We start from the raw sequence: 14247 nt of genomic DNA, 5'->3' as shown, positions 1-14247 counted from the left end.
GGAAATCTTTTCTCGAACTAAAATTATTGACTTTTCCATCCTCATCCAGTGGAATTTCAGCCAAAAATAGGGGATGCAGATTGCGTCAATGCACATGAACAATTTGCCAAATGATAACAGGTTGCATTAAAATGTTTCCTTTTCTAAGCCTGAAGAGAAATGTAAGGGTGCTCCAATGATTTTTACAAGTTTTGACAAACTTCAAGGATGCGGGATGAGAAATGAAGTTAGCTTGAAGCAATTCCTTAAAAACACAAGCATTAATCTAAAGATATTTAACCCTTCTTGATGACTGCTTAAGGATCCAGTGCACATGAGTTTGGCAGATGATGATAAAGAGTTCCTCTCGTACTTTACCTCCATCTTCTCTCTTTGCTTTACTCGGTTGCAACGCTTTCAGGCAAACTTCCCATGCAGACTTAAAATTTCTTGTCTCAATCTTCTAAACTACAGCAGATCCACATATCAGCCTACATCTGGACAGGTGACCACACCATGGGATCCCGGAGCAGAGGGCAATGGGATTGCTGAAAGTCCAAAGACGTGATAGTAGAAATCGCTGAAAATGCTTTCTCACAATAAAAATCCCTGACATCAATTGGAGTAAACATAGTGAAGGCCAGTCCTCTTTAGCATAGGGACAGCATCCAGGGTTATATTCCCTGATGGTCAGTGTTGGATTTCTCGTTTTTGTCTGTTTACGCTCCAAAGATCCTTTTGAGGTTTTCACTCACTGCAGAACATATCTTAGCGATCACCATTCTGTGTATGAAACCCTGATCAGCAGAACATGTAACCAATAGTAAAACATGGGCCGGTTAGCTCAGCTGGTTAGAGCGTGGTGCTAATAACGCCAAGGTCACGGGTTCGATCCCCGTACGGGCCAAAAATTTTAAGGTTATTCAGACTGTCTACTTCGTGGACACATTGTGAAAAACCATCAAAGAGTATAAATTAGAAGTCATGGCTGTATGTGTTTATATACACAGCACCATTACAGAAAAACCAGTGAAGCAGTTTGCTTGTTATAGATTTAACTAATGTTCATTCCAGTAATATCAAAGAAAAAGCAAAAGTTGCGTTTCACTTAACTGTTTAGGCATGAGAATTGGATTTAGTTGACTTATTCCTAGAGTTCAAGTAGCCAGTCTCCTAAAAGTTTAGCAGCTTTTATTAAAACATTTGTCCCTTCAAGCTGGAAAAGGAATGTGAGGATCTGCAAAGTCATGAGAGAAAATGTCAATGGAAATCTTTTCTCGAACTAAAATTCTTGACTTTTCCATCCTCATCCAGTGGAATTTCAGCCAAAAATAGGGGATGCAGATTGCGTCAATGCACATGAACAATTTGCCAAATGATAACAGGTTGCATTAAAATGTTTCCTTTTCTAAGCCTGAAGAGAAATGTAAGGGTGCTCCAATGATTTTTACAAGTTTTGACAAACTTCAAGGATGCGGGATGAGAAATGAAGTTAGCTTGAAGCAATTCCTTAAAAACACAAGCATTAATCTAAAGATATTTAACCCTTCTTGATGACTGCTTAAGGATCCAGTGCACATGAGTTTGGCAGATGATGATAAAGAGTTCCTCTCGTACTTTACCTCCATCTTCTCTCTTTGCTTTACTCGGTTGCAACGCTTTCAGGCAAACTTCCCATCCAGACTTAAAATTTCTTGTCTCAATCTTCTAAACTACAGCAGATCCACATATCAGCCTACATCTGGACAGGTGACCACAACATGGGATCCCGGAGCAGAGGGCAATGGGATTGCTGAAAGTCCAAAGACGTGATAGTAGAAATCGCTGAAAATGCTTTCTCACAATAAAAATCCCTGACATCAATTGGAGTAAACATAGTGAAGGCCAGTCCTCTTTAGCATAGGGACAGCATCCAGGGTTATATTCCCTGATGGTCAGTGTTGGATTTCTCGTTTTTGTCTGTTTACGCTCCAAAGATCCTTTTGAGGTTTTCACTCACTGGAGAACATATCTTAGCGATCACCATTATGTGTATGAAACCCTGCTCAGCAGCACATGTAACCAATAGTAAAACATTGGCCGGTTAGCTCAGCTGGTTAGAGCATGGTGCTAATAACGCCAAGATTGCGGGTTCGATCCCCGTACAGGCCAAAAATTTTAAGGTTATTCAGACTGTCTACTCCGTGGACACATTGTGAAAAACCGTCAAAGAGTATAAATTAGAAGTCATGGCTGTATGTGTTTATATACACAGCACCATTACAGAAAAACCAGTGAAGCAGTTTGCTTGTTATAGATTTAACTAATGTTCATTCCAGTAATATCAAAGAAAAATCAAAAGTTGCGTTTCACTTAACTGTTTAGGCATGAGAATTGGATTTAGTTGACTTATTCCTAGAGTTCAAGTAGCCAGTCTCCTAAAAGTTTACCAGCTTTTATTAAAACATTTGTCCCTTCAAGCTGCAAAAGGAATGTGAGGATCTGCAAAGTCATGAGAGAAAATGTCAATGGAAATCTTTTCTCGAACTAAAATTCTTGACTTTTCCATCCTCATCCAGTGCAATTTCAGCCAAAAATAGGGGATGCAGATTGCGTCACTGCACATGAACAATTTGCCAAATGATAACAGGTTGCATTAAAATGTTTCCTTTTCTAAGCCTGAAGAGAAATGTAAGGGTGCTCCAATGATTTTTACAAGTTTTGACAAACTTCAAGGATGCGGGATGAGAAATGAAGTTAGCTTGAAGCAATTCCTTAAAAACACAAGCATTAATCTAAAGATATTTAACCCTTCTTGATGACTGCTTAAGGATCCAGTGCACATGAGTTTGGCAGATGATGATAAAGAGATCCTCTCGTACTTTACCTCCATCTTCTCTCTTTGCTTTACTCGGTTGCAGCGCTTTCAGGCAAACTTCCCATGCAGACTTAAAATTTCTTGTCTCAATCTTCTAAACTACAGCAGATCCACATATCAGCCTACATCTGGACAGGTGACCACACCATGGGATCCTGGAGCAGAGGGCAATGGGATTGCTGAAAGTCCAAAGACGTGATAGTAGAAATCGCTGAAAATGCTTTCTCACAATAAAAATCCCTGACATCAATTGGAGTAAACATAGTGAAGGCCAGTCCTCTTTAGCATAGGGACAGCATCCAGGGTTATATTCCCTGATGGTCAGTGTTGGATTTCTCGTTGGATTTAGTTGACTTATTCCTAGAGTTCAAGTAACCAGTCTCCTGAAAGTTTACCAGCTTTTATTAAAACATTTGTCCCTTCAAGCTGAAAAAGGATTGTGAGGATCTGCAAAGTCATGAGAGAAAATGTCAATGGAAATCTTTTCTCGAACTAAAATTCTTGACTTTTCCATCCTCATCCAGTGGAATTTCAGCCAAAAATAGGGGATGCAGATTGCGTCAATGCACATGAACAATTTGCCAAATGATAACAGGTTGCATTAAAATGTTTCCTTTTCTAAGCCTGAAGAGAAATGTAAGGGTGCTCCAATGATTTTTACAAGTTTTGACAAACTTCAAGGATGCGGGATGAGAAATGAAGTTAGCTTGAAGCAATTCCTTAAAAACACAAGCATTAATCTAAAGATATTTAACCCTTCTTGATGACTGCTTAAGGATCCAGTGCACATGAGTTTGGCAGATGATGATAAAGAGTTCCTCTCGTACTTTACCTCCATCTTCTCTCTTTGCTTTACTCGGTTGCAACGCTTTCAGGCAAACTTCCCATGCAGACTTAAAATTTCTTGTCTCAATCTTCTAAACTACAGCAGATCCACATATCAGCCTACATCTGGACAGGTGACCACACCATGGGATCCCGGAGCAGAGGGCAATGGGATTGCTGAAAGTCCAAAGACGTGATAGTAGAAATCGCTGAAAATGCTTTCTCACAATAAAAATCCCTGACATCAATTGGAGTAAACATAGTGAAGGCCAGTCCTCTTTAGCATAGGGACAGCATCCAGGGTTATATTCCCTGATGGTCAGTGTTGGATTTCTCGTTTTTGTCTGTTTACGCTCCAAAGATCCTTTTGAGGTTTTCACTCACTGCAGAACATATCTTAGCGATCACCATTCTGTGTATGAAACCCTGATCAGCAGAACATGTAACCAATAGTAAAACATGGGCCGGTTAGCTCAGCTGGTTAGAGCGTGGTGCTAATAACGCCAAGGTCGCGGGTTCGATCCCCGTACGGGCCAAAAATTTTAAGGTTATTCAGACTGTCTACTTCGTGGACACATTGTGAAAAACCATCAAAGAGTATAAATTAGAAGTCATGGCTGTATGTGTTTATATACACAGCACCATTACAGAAAAACCAGTGAAGCAGTTTGCTTGTTATAGATTTAACTAATGTTCATTCCAGTAATATCAAAGAAAAAGCAAAAGTTGCGTTTCACTTAACTGTTTAGGCATGAGAATTGGATTTAGTTGACTTATTCCTAGAGTTCAAGTAGCCAGTCTCCTAAAAGTTTAGCAGCTTTTATTAAAACATTTGTCCCTTCAAGCTGGAAAAGGAATGTGAGGATCTGCAAAGTCATGAGAGAAAATGTCAATGGAAATCTTTTCTCGAACTAAAATTCTTGACTTTTCCATCCTCATCCAGTGGAATTTCAGCCAAAAATAGGGGATGCAGATTGCGTCAATGCACATGAACAATTTGCCAAATGATAACAGGTTGCATTAAAATGTTTCCTTTTCTAAGCCTGAAGAGAAATGTAAGGGTGCTCCAATGATTTTTACAAGTTTTGACAAACTTCAAGGATGCGGGATGAGAAATGAAGTTAGCTTGAAGCAATTCCTTAAAAACACAAGCATTAATCTAAAGATATTTAACCCTTCTTGATGACTGCTTAAGGATCCAGTGCACATGAGTTTGGCAGATGATGATAAAGAGTTCCTCTCGTACTTTACCTCCATCTTCTCTCTTTGCTTTACTCGGTTGCAACGCTTTCAGGCAAACTTCCCATCCAGACTTAAAATTTCTTGTCTTAATCTTCTAAACTACAGCAGATCCACATATCAGCCTACATCTGGACAGGTGACCACAACATGGGATCCCGGAGCAGAGGGCAATGGGATTGCTGAAAGTCCAAAGACGTGATAGTAGAAATCGCTGAAAATGCTTTCTCACAATAAAAATCCCTGACATCAATTGGAGTAAACATAGTGAAGGCCAGTCCTCTTTAGCATAGGGACAGCATCCAGGGTTATATTCCCTGATGGTCAGTGTTGGATTTCTCGTTTTTGTCTGTTTACGCTCCAAAGATCCTTTTGAGGTTTTCACTCACTGGAGAACATATCTTAGCGATCACCATTATGTGTATGAAACCCTGCTCAGCAGCACATGTAACCAATAGTAAAACATTGGCCGGTTAGCTCAGCTGGTTAGAGCATGGTGCTAATAACGCCAAGATTGCGGGTTCGATCCCCGTACAGGCCAAAAATTTTAAGGTTATTCAGACTGTCTACTCCGTGGACACATTGTGAAAAACCGTCAAAGAGTATAAATTAGAAGTCATGGCTGTATGTGTTTATATACACAGCACCATTACAGAAAAACCAGTGAAGCAGTTTGCTTGTTATAGATTTAACTAATGTTCATTCCAGTAATATCAAAGAAAAATCAAAAGTTGCGTTTCACTTAACTGTTTAGGCATGAGAATTGGATTTAGTTGACTTATTCCTAGAGTTCAAGTAGCCAGTCTCCTAAAAGTTTACCAGCTTTTATTAAAACATTTGTCCCTTCAAGCTGCAAAAGGAATGTGAGGATCTGCAAAGTCATGAGAGAAAATGTCAATGGAAATCTTTTCTCGAACTAAAATTCTTGACTTTTCCATCCTCATCCAGTGCAATTTCAGCCAAAAATAGGGGATGCAGATTGCGTCACTGCACATGAACAATTTGCCAAATGATAACAGGTTGCATTAAAATGTTTCCTTTTCTAAGCCTGAAGAGAAATGTAAGGGTGCTCCAATGATTTTTACAAGTTTTGACAAACTTCAAGGATGCGGGATGAGAAATGAAGTTAGCTTGATGCAATTCCTTAAAAACACAAGCATTAATCTAAAGATATTTAACCCTTCTTGATGACTGCTTAAGGATCCAGTGCACATGAGTTTGGCAGATGATGATAAAGAGTTCCTCTCGTACTTTAACTCCATCTTCTCTCTTTGCTTTACTCGGTTGCAGCGCTTTCAGGCAAACTTCCCATGCAGACTTAAAACTTCTTGTCTCAATCTTCTAAACTACAGCAGATCCACATATCAGTCTACATCTGGACGGGTGACCACACCATGGGATCCCGGAGCAGAGGGCAATGGGATTGCTGAAAGTCCAAAGACGTGATAGTAGAAATCGCTGAAAATGCTTTCTCACAATAAAAATAACTGACATCAATTGGAGTAAACATAGTGAAGGCCAGTCCTCTTTAGCATAGGGACAGCATCCAGGGTTATATTCCCTGATGGTCAGTGTTGGATTTCTCGTTTTTTGTCTGTTTACGCTCCAAAGATCCTTTTGAGGTTTTCACTCACTGGAGAACATATCTTAGCGATCACCATTATGTGTATGAAACCCTGCTCAGCAGAACATGTAGCCAATAGTAAAACATGGGCCAGTTAGCTCAGCTGGTTAGAGCTTGGTGCTAATAACGCCAAGGTCACAGGTTCGATCCCCGTACGGGCCAAACATTTTAAGGTTATTCAGACTGTCTACTTCGTGGACACATTGTGAAAAACCGTCAAAGAGTATAAATTAGAAGTCAATGCTGTATGTGTTTATATACACAGCACCATTACAGAAAAACCAGTGAAGCAGTTTGCTTGTCTGCTTGTTATAGATTTAACTAATGTTCATTCCAGTAATATCAAAGAAACAGCAAAAGTTGCGTTTCACTTAACTGTTTAAGCATGAGAATTGGATTTAGTTGACTTATTCCTAGAGTTCAAGTAGCCAGTCTCCTGAAAGTTTACCAGCTTTTATTAAAACATTTGTCCCTTCAAGCTGCAAAAGGAATGTGAGGATACGCAAAGTCATGAGAGAAAATGTCAATGGAAATCTTTTCTCGAACTAAAATTCTTGACTTTTCAATCCTCATCCAGTGCAATTTCAGCCAAAAATAGGGGATGTAGATTGCGTCACTGCACATGAACAATTTGCCAAATGATAACAGGTTGCATTAAAATGTTTCCTTTTCTAAGCCTGAAGAGAAATGTAAGGGTGCTCCAATGATTTTTACAAGTTTTGACAAACTTCAAGGATGCGGGATGAGAAATGAAGTTAGCTTGAAGCAATTCCTTAAAAACACAAGCATTAATCTAAAGATATTTAACCCTTCTTGATGACTGCTTAAGGATCCAGTGCACATGAGTTTGGCAGATGATGATAAAGAGTTCCTCTCGTACTTTACCTCCATCTTCTCTCTTTGCTTTACTCGGTTGCAGCGCTTTCAGGCAAACTTCCCATGCAGACTTAAAACTTCTTGTCTCAATCTTCTAAACTACAGCAGATCCACATATCAGTCTACATCTGGACGGGTGACCACACCATGGGATCCCGGAGCAGAGGGCAATGGGATTGCTGAAAGTCCAAAGACGTGATAGTAGAAATCGCTGAAAATGCTTTCTCACAATAAAAATAACTGACATCAATTGGAGTAAACATAGTGAAGGCCAGTCCTCTTTAGCATAGGGACAGCATCCAGGGTTATATTCCCTGATGGTCAGTGTTGGATTTCTCGTTTTTGTCTGTTTACGCTCCAAAGATCCTTTTGAGGTTTTCACTCACTGAAGAACATATCTTAGCGATCACCATTATGTGTATGAAACCCTGCTCGGCAGAACATGTAACCAATAGTAAAACATGGGCTGGTTAGCTCAGCTGGTTAGAGCGTGGTGCTAATAACACCAAGGTCACAGGTTCGATCCCTGTACGGGCCAAAAATTTTAAGGTTATTCAGACTGTCTACTTCGTGGACACATTGTGAAAAACCGTCAAAGAGTATAAATTAGCAGTCATGGCTGTATGTGTTTATATACACAGCACCATTACAGAAAAATCAGTGAAGCAGTTTGCTTGTTATAGATTTAACTAATGTTCATTCCAGTAATATCAAAGAAAAAGCAAAAGTTGCGTTTCACTTAACTGTTTAGGCATGAGAATTGGATTTAGTTGACTTATTCCTAGAGTTCAAGCAGCCAGTCTCCTAAAAGTTTACCAGCTTTTATTAAAACATTTGTCCCTTCAAGCTGCAAAAGGAATGTGAGGATCTGCAAAGTCATGAGAGAAAATGTCAATGGAAATCTTTTCTCGAACTAAAATTCTTGACTTTTCCATCCTCATCCAGTGCAATTTCAGCTAAAAATAGGGGATGCAGATTGCGTCACTGCACATGAACAATTTGCCAAATGATAACAGGTTGCATTAAAATGTTTCCTTTTCTAAGCCTGAAGAGAAATGTAAGGGTGCTCCAATGATTTTTACAAGTTTTGACAAACTTCAAGGATGCGGGATGAGAAATGAAGTTAGCTTGAAGCAATTCCTTAAAAACACAAGCATTAATCTAAAGATATTTAACCCTTCTTGATGACTGCTTAAGGATCCAGTGCACATGAGTTTGGCAGATGATGATAAAGAGATCCTCTCGTACTTTACCTCCATCTTCTCTCTTTGCTTTACTCGGTTGCAACGCTTTCAGGCAAACTTCCCATGCAGACTTAAAACTTCTTGTCTCAATCTTCTAAACTACAGCAGATCCACATATCAGTCTACATCTGGACGGGTGACCACACCATGGGATCCCGGAGCAGAGGGCAATGGGATTGCTGAAAGTCCAAAGACGTGATAGTAGAAATCGCTGAAAATGCTTTCTCACAATAAAAATAACTGACATCAATTGGAGTAAACATAGTGAAGGCCAGTCCTCTTTAGCATAGGGACAGCATCCAGGGTTATATTCCCTGATGGTCAGTGTTGGATTTCTCGTTTTTTGTCTGTTTACGCTCCAAAGATCCTTTTGAGGTTTTCACTCACTGGAGAACATATCTTAGCGATCACCATTATGTGTATGAAACCCTGCTCAGCAGAACATGTAGCTAATAGTAAAACATGGGCCAGTTAGCTCAGCTGGTTAGAGCTTGGTGCTAATAACGCCAAGGTCACAGGTTCGATCCCCGTACGGGGCAAACATTTTAAGGTTATTCAGACTGTCTACTTCGTGGATACATTGTGAAAAACCGTCAAAGAGTATAAATTAGAAGTCAATGCTGTATGTGTTTATATACACAGCACCATTACAGAAAAACCAGTGAAGCAGTTTGCTTGTCTGCTTGTTATAGATTTAACTAATGTTCATTCCAGTAATATCAAAGAAACAGCAAAAGTTGCGTTTCACTTAACTGTTTAGGCATGAGAATTGGATTTAGTTGACTTATTCCTAGAGTTCAAGCAGCCAGTCTCCTAAAAGTTTACCAGCTTTTATTAAAAGATTTGTCCCTTCAAGCTGCAAAAGGAATGTGAGGATCTGCAAAGTCATGAGAGAAAATGTCAATGGAAATCTTTTCTCGAACTAAAATTCTTGACTTTTCCATCCTCATCCAGTGCAATTTCAGCTAAAAATAGGGGATGCAGATTGCGTCACTGCACATGAACAATTTGCCAAATGATAACAGGTTGCATTAAAATGTTTCCTTTTCTAAGCCTGAAGAGAAATGTAAGGGTGCTCCAATGATTTTTACAAGTTTTGACAAACTTCAAGGATGCGGGATGAGAAATGAAGTTAGCTTGAAGCAATTCCTTAAAAACACAAGCATTAATCTAAAGATATTTAACCCTTCTTGATGACTGCTTAAGGATCCAGTGCACATGAGTTTGGCAGATGATGATAAAGAGATCCTCTCGTACTTTACCTCCATCTTCTCTCTTTGCTTTACTCGGTTGCAACGCTTTCAGGCAAACTTCCCATGCAGACTTAAAACTTCTTGTCTCAATCTTCTAAACTACAGCAGATCCACATATCAGTCTACATCTGGACGGGTGACCACACCATGGGATCCCGGAGCAGAGGGCAATGGGATTGCTGAAAGTCCAAAGACGTGATAGTAGAAATCGCTGAAAATGCTTTCTCACAATAAAAATAACTGACATCAATTGGAGTAAACATAGTGAAGGCCAGTCCTCTTTAGCATAGGGACAGCATCCAGGGTTATATTCCCTGATGGTCAGTGTTGGATTTCTCGTTTTTTGTCTGTTTACGCTCCAAAGATCCTTTTGAGGTTTTCACTCACTGCAGAACATATCTTAGCGATCACCATTATGTGTATGAAACCCTGCTCAGCAGAACATGTAGCTAATAGTAAAACATGGGCCAGTAAGCTCAGCTGGTTAGAGCTTGGTGCTAATAACGCCAAGGTCACAGGTTCGATCCCCGTACGGGCCAAACATTTTAAGGTTATTCAGACTGTCTACTTCGTGGATACATTGTGAAAAACCGTCAAAGAGTATAAATTAGAAGTCAATGCTGTATGTGTTTATATACACAGCACCATTACAGAAAAACCAGTGAAGCAGTTTGCTTGTCTGCTTGTTATAGATTTAACTAATGTTCATTCCAGTAATATCAAAGACACAGCAAAAGTTGCGTTTCACTTAACTGTTTAGGCATGAGAATTGGATTTAGTTGACTTATTCCTAGAGTTCAAGTAGCCAGTCTCCTGAAAGTTTACCAGCTTTTATTAAAACATTTGTCCCTTCAAGCTGCAAAAGGAATGTGAGGATCTGCAAAGTCATGAGAGAAAATGTCAATGGAAATCTTTTCTCGAACTAAAATTCTTGACTTTTCAATCCTCATCCAGTGCAATTTCAGCCAAAAATAGGGGATGTAGATTGCGTCACTGCACATGAACAATTTGCCAAATGATAACAGGTTGCATTAAAATGTTTCCTTTTCTAAGCCTGAAGAGAAATGTAAGGGTGCTCCAATGATTTTTACAAGTTTTGACAAACTTCAAGGATGCGGGATGAGAAATGAAGTTAGCTTGAAGCAATTCCTTAAAAACACAAGCATTAATCTAAAGATATTTAACCCTTCTTGATGACTGCTTAAGGATCCAGTGCACATGAGTTTGGCAGATGATGATAAAGAGTTCCTCTCGTACTTTACCTCCATCTTCTCTCTTTGCTTTACTCGGTTGCAGCGCTTTCAGGCAAACTTCCCATGCAGACTTAAAACTTCTTGTCTCAATCTTCTAAACTACAGCAGATCCACATATCAGCCTACATCTGGACGGGTGACCACACCATGGGATCCCGGAGCAGAGGGCAATGGGATTGCTGAAAGTCCAAAGGCGTGATAGTAGAAATCGCTGAAAATGCTTTCTCACAATAAAAATAACTGACATCAATTGGAGTAAACATAGTGAAGGCCAGTCCTCTTTAGCATAGGGACAGCATCCAGGGTTATATTCCCTGATGGTCAGTGTTGGATTTCTCGTTTTTGTCTGTTTACGCTCCAAAGATCCTTTTGAGGTTTTCACTCACTGAAGAACATATCTTAGCGATCACCATTATGTGTATGAAACCCTGCTCGGCAGAACATGTAACCAATAGTAAAACATGGGCTGGTTAGCTCAGCTGGTTAGAGCGTGGTGCTAATAACACCAAGGTCGCAGGTTCGATCCCCATACGGGCCAAAAATTTTAAGGTTATTCAGACTGTCTACTTCGTGGACACATTGTGAAAAACCGTCAAAGAGTATAAATTAGAAGTCATGGCTGTATGTGTTTATATACACAGCACCATTACAGAAAAACCAGTGAAGCAGTTTGCTTGTTATAGATTTAACTAATGTTCATTCCAGTAATATCAAAGAAAAAGCAAAAGTTGCGTTTCACTTAACTGTTTAGGCATGAGAATTGGATTTAGTTGACTTATTCCTAGAGTTCAAGTAACCAGTCTCCTAAAAGTTTACCAGCTTTTATTAAAACATTTCTCCCTTCAAGCTGGAAAAGGAATGTGAGGATCTGCAAAGTCATGAGAGAAAATGTCAATGGAAATCTTTTCTCGAACTAAAATTCTTGACTTTTCCATCCTCATCCAGTTCAATTTCAGCCAAAAATAGGGGATGCAGATTGCGTCACTGCACATGAACAATTTGCCAAATGATAACAGGTTGCATTAAAATGTTTCCTTTTCTAAGCCTGAAGAGAAATGTAAGGGTGCTCCAATGATTTTTACAAGTTTTGACAAACTTCAAGGATGCGGGATGAGAAATGAAGTTAGCTTGAAGCAATTCCTTAAAAACACAAGCATTAATCTAAAGATATTTAACCCTTCTTGATGACTGCTTAAGGATCCAGTGCACATGAGTTTGGCAGATGATGATAAAGAGATCCTCTCGTACTTTACCTCCATCTTCTCTCTTTGCTTTACTCGGTTGCAACGCTTTCAGGCAAACTTCCCATGCAGACTTAAAATTTCTTGTCTCAATCTTCTAAACTACAGCAGATCCACATATGAGCCTACATCTGGACAGGTGACCACACCATGGGATCCCGGAGCAGAGGGCAATGGGATTGCTGAAAGTCCAAAGACGTGATAGTAGAAATCGCTGAAAATGCTTTCTCACAATAAAAATCCTTGACATCAATTGGAGTAAACATAGTGAAGGCCAGTCCTCTTTAGCATAGGGACAGCATCCAGGGTTATATTCCCTGATGGTTAGTGTTGGATTTCTCGTTGGATTTAGTTGACTTATTCCTAGAGTTCAAGTAACCAGTCTCCTGAAAGTTTATCAGCTTTTATTAAAACATTTGTCCCTTCAAGCTGCAAAAGGAATGTGAGGATCTGCAAAGTCATGAGAGAAAATGTCAATGGAAATCTTTTCTCAAACTAAAATTCTTGACTTTTCCATCCTCATCCAGTGGAATTTCAGCCAAAAATAGGGGATGCAGATTGCGTCACTGCACATGAACAATTTGCCAAATGATAACAGGTTGCATTAAAATGTTTCCTTTTCTAAGCCTGAAGAGAAATGTAAGGATGCTCCGATGATTTTTACAAGTTTTGACAAACTTCAAGGATGCGGGATGAGAAATGAAGTTAGCTTGAAGCAATTCCTTAAAAAAACAAGCATTAATCTAAAGATATTTAACCCTTCTTGATGACTGCTTAAGGATCCAGTGCACATGAGTTTGGCAGATGATGATAAAGAGTTCCTCTCGTACTTTACCTCCATCTTCTCTCTTTGCTTTACTCGGTTGCAACGCTTTCAGGCAAATTTCCCATGCAGACTTAAAACTTCTTGTCTCAATCTTCTAAACTACAGCAGATCCACATATCAGCCTACATCTGGACGGGTGACCACACCATGGGATCCCAGAGCAGAGGGCAATGGGATTGCTGAAAGTCCAAAGACGTGATAGTAGAAATCGCTGAAAATGCTTTCTCACAATAAAAATAACTGACATCAATTGGAGTAAACATAGTGAAGGCCAGTCCTCTTTAGCATAGGGACAGCATCCAGGGTTATATTCCCTGATGGTCAGTGTTGGATTTCTCGTTTTTGTCTGTTTACGCTCCAAAGATCCTTTTGAGGTTTTCACTCACTGGAGAACATATCTTAGCGATCACCATTATGTGTATGAAACCCTGCTCAGCAGAACATGTAACCAATAGTAAAACATGGGCCGGTTAGCTCAGCTGGTTAGAGCGTGGTGCTAATAACGCCAAGGTCGCGGGTTCGATCTCCGTACGGGCCAAAAATTTTAAGGTTATTCAGACTGTCTACTTTGTGGACACATTGTGAAAAACCGTCAAAGAGTATAAATTAGAAGTCATGGCTGTATGTGTTTATATACACAGCACCATTACAGAAAAACCAGTGAAGCAGTTTGCTTGTTATAGATTTAACTAATGTTCATTCCAGTAATATCAAAGAAAAAGCAAAAGTTGCGTTTCACTTAACTGTTTAGGCATGAGAATTGGATTTAGTTGACTTATTCCTAGAGTTCAAGTAACCAGTCTCCTAAAAGTTTACCAGCTTTTATTAAAACATTTCTCCCTTCAAGCTGGAAAAGGAATGTGAGGATCTGCAAAGTCATGAGAGAAAATGTCAATGGAAATCTTTTCTCGAACTAAAATTCTTGACTTTTCCATCCTCATCCAGTTCAATTTCAGCCAAAAATAGGGGATGCAGATTGCGTCACTGCACATGAACAATTTGCCAAATGATAACAGGTTGCATTAAAATG

General features: G+C 39.5%; 7 non-coding genes across 7 annotated transcripts; all 7 read left to right on the top strand.

Annotated features, from left to right (window-relative positions):
• The first annotated feature begins 812 nt into the window (after positions 1–812).
• TRNAI-AAU (transfer RNA isoleucine (anticodon AAU)) lies at positions 813–886 on the top strand. The gene has a single exon. It is a non-coding gene; the product is annotated as a tRNA-Ile (tRNA).
• Positions 887–2056: 1170 nt separating this feature from the next.
• Positions 2057–2130, top strand: TRNAI-AAU (transfer RNA isoleucine (anticodon AAU)). Its single transcript has one exon. It is a non-coding gene; the product is annotated as a tRNA-Ile (tRNA).
• A 1993-nt stretch (positions 2131–4123) lies between these two features.
• Positions 4124–4197, top strand: TRNAI-AAU (transfer RNA isoleucine (anticodon AAU)). The gene has a single exon. It is a non-coding gene; the product is annotated as a tRNA-Ile (tRNA).
• A 1170-nt stretch (positions 4198–5367) lies between these two features.
• Positions 5368–5441, top strand: TRNAI-AAU (transfer RNA isoleucine (anticodon AAU)). The gene has a single exon. It is a non-coding gene; the product is annotated as a tRNA-Ile (tRNA).
• A 1171-nt stretch (positions 5442–6612) lies between these two features.
• Positions 6613–6686, top strand: TRNAI-AAU (transfer RNA isoleucine (anticodon AAU)). Its single transcript has one exon. It is a non-coding gene; the product is annotated as a tRNA-Ile (tRNA).
• A 1178-nt stretch (positions 6687–7864) lies between these two features.
• Positions 7865–7938, top strand: TRNAI-AAU (transfer RNA isoleucine (anticodon AAU)). The gene has a single exon. It is a non-coding gene; the product is annotated as a tRNA-Ile (tRNA).
• Positions 7939–13681: 5743 nt separating this feature from the next.
• Positions 13682–13755, top strand: TRNAI-AAU (transfer RNA isoleucine (anticodon AAU)). Its single transcript has one exon. It is a non-coding gene; the product is annotated as a tRNA-Ile (tRNA).
• Positions 13756–14247: the final 492 nt, after the last annotated feature.

Source organism: Mixophyes fleayi, chromosome 2 (assembly GCF_038048845.1).
Source record: "Mixophyes fleayi isolate aMixFle1 chromosome 2, aMixFle1.hap1, whole genome shotgun sequence".
Classification (NCBI taxonomy): domain Eukaryota; kingdom Metazoa; phylum Chordata; class Amphibia; order Anura; family Limnodynastidae; genus Mixophyes; species Mixophyes fleayi.
The sequence above is the reverse complement of the archived record's forward strand: the minus strand, read 5'-3'. Positions and strand labels throughout refer to the sequence as shown.